Source organism: Lactuca virosa, chromosome 4 (genome assembly GCF_052849685.1).
Source record: "Lactuca virosa cultivar CGN04683 chromosome 4, Lactuca_virosa_CGN04683_v6, whole genome shotgun sequence".
NCBI classification, from domain to species: Eukaryota; Viridiplantae; Streptophyta; class Magnoliopsida; order Asterales; family Asteraceae; genus Lactuca; species Lactuca virosa.
Window position 1 is genome coordinate 22,063,786 of NC_136429.1, and position 2,922 is coordinate 22,066,707.

Consider the following 2,922-nt stretch of genomic DNA (forward strand, 5'->3'; position numbering starts at 1 on the left):
AATGGAAGTTGTATCATATTATGCATGGTAATGATGATGTTATGTTTCATTTATATTCATTGTGATGATTATTCAATTGTTAGTCACACGAGCCCCCGGACGTTTCCGCCGTCTGGTTCGGGGGTGTGACAGAGTTGCACCTTTTAATTACAAGAGTTTTAGAAATCAATGTTTCATAATTTGAGACTTTTCAAATACCAAAACTTGAGGGAAATTTTGTAACTCTTGAAAACCTTTTGAGTTCCAAACTTGATGACAAGATTTGTAACTCCATAAAACTTTTGAGTTCCAAAACTTGATGGCAAGTTTTGTAACTCCTAAAAAACATTTAGATCAAATTTTAAAACCAATAAAATAATCATAATTTTATCTTTTACAAATTTGACTTAATGCAACTCTTATAATAAGATAACTTCAAATCAAAATATTACAAACAATCAGCATATCATATAAACTAGTAATAACTTCAAGATTTGACAATTTATCTTTTAATTGGATGGGATAATCATTACCATATCAGAAAAAACATATTTTATGATACAAAACAGTTTAAGGTAATAATCCAAATCCAATTCTGGCCAAGAAACCCTAAAATCTGCCAACAGACTTCTGAACTTGTCGAGTCGGATAATGGACTCGTCGAGTTCATGAGTGGAATCGCCGAGTTCACCCTGGCAGAGTGCAAAATTTCATTTTTTCCAGCTTTGGACAATTAGCCATGCATCAAATATAACATAAAATAACCCATGGATCTGATACCACTGTTGGGTTTTATGTATTACAACAATCCTATGGTGCACATACAACCCTAATGCTTTGGATCTAAGTTTTCTCTAGTTATACATGCAATAAAATATCCAAAGCATGAAGCCTACAACTAGCATACAATTTGTTACTTGAATCATAAAAATAGATTAGATGATTACCTCTTTGTTGTAGCTTGATGTATTTGGCCTTTAAGAACTTATCACCCCAAGTGTGATGCCTCAAACGGTTCACAACATACCATGAACAAATGGAGGACTTTAGAGAAAGGTTATGAGGCACTCAAAATCGGCTATATGAACTCCAAGAACACTAGTCTTCGATTTTAGGCTATGGGATAACATATATATAGTGTAGGATTCCAAGGGTACCTCTTCATGTCTCATGTGGACTAACTCTTCATGGATACTTACATAAACTTAGCCCATCATGGGTCAATAACCCAAACAATATATATATATATATATATATATATATATATATATATATATATATATATATATATATCACTGATTTACATAATCAGTCCTCGTTAATTTAATTAGTCTCTTTTGATCACTAAATTATTTCCAAATTAATTCTTGATCAATACTAATTAAATAATATGATTTCTCCATTAATATATTATACTTATAATATATTAGTAAATCATAAATAACCTCTTACTCAAATATCCATCCTATCAAATTGTCCCGGTGATATGCAACCTGAAATGGACCATGCTACTCTCGGGTCAAGTACATACCAATTATACTTATGGGCTTAGACACCTAATCCAACAGAACTAAGTTTTATTATAGTTCGACCGACGCACGACCGAACTCGGATACGGTGGTTGGCAATCTAAATGCTTGAGGACTTCTGGATGGGATGCATAGACAAGGATTCTATACTATGTGGCTTCTTTTAGAGACTTCTACGTCTAAGGATTTCTGACTCAACGACATCTACACTCGATGATTTTCTACCCTAGGAACCACTGGCTTACGACATAGTAAAGGAACTCAGGAGTTACTAGTACTATCTATTACATACTTATAATTGGATATTATATATTATTTAATTGATCTTCACATCTCTCGTAAATATCTTTCATGTTTGATGTCTTATGCAGGTTTGCTCGTGAGTATGGAAGGCGATGGATCGTGGAGTGCAACTTCCTTATCAGAGGAGGAGCATGCGATACTTCATACCTCAGACCCTGTCGACACCTTGGAGATGGAGGACAGTGAGGACATTCACCCTGATTATACTCTAGCTGAGCACCCGTCAGAGCCAGTCCTTTCGCCATACTATATACCAGCTGGGCTAAAGCTTCTCAGTTCCTAATACGAGCCTGACGAGGACGAGGAGGACACTATCACCTCATCGGAGATCTCACCACCCCACCCCACTCCTTCACATCAATCTTACAGGAAACCCACGGGTACCCGGGTGAAGTAGGCCCCGAGGAAGACTTTTGTTACTCTTAGAAGAGAGTGGCGTCCTCACCAGCAAATAAACCATGTAGAGACACCACTTGGATGCCTCAGATACGAGTCTGGATGCGGCAGGAGGATATTGGCTCCCGGTTCAAGGTGGGGGAGTTCTCTACTGCACCTCCCCTAACCCGTACACTACGGTCGAGTTGTTTATCTCTCTTCTGGTACCACGTACCGCCCATCACTTAGATCGCGTAGGGACGATGGAATTTGAGCTCTTTTTATTGAGGCTGACTCTGATGCAGCTCACAAAGTGGGTACAGTACTTGGAGGACGAGAGGGGCGTGATGGAGATGAGGACCCTACTCGTATAGGATCGGCTATAGGAGGCAAAGGATGAGGCCCAATTCCATCATCGGGTGTTGGAGGAGGAAGTCAGCCACACAGACAGATTGGAGCTCCAGGTGGAGAGGACGGAATCACGAGGTTCTTTTTTTGGTGTATCGTTAGAGTTTGTGTATAAACAGTTGGTTCAGTTGATGGCCCTCTTGATAGTGTACTGTGGATTATAGTTTTCTTTTGTTGTTCTGTAGCATAATGGCTAGGAGGGATGCTAATACTTTTTTTGGGTTAGACTACTGGGGAAAAGCTCATACATGCATGTTTTGTAACCTCAGAGCTTTTCATACTCTAACCACCCCCTGTTTTGGTAACTTCGGCATGCTATATGATGCAT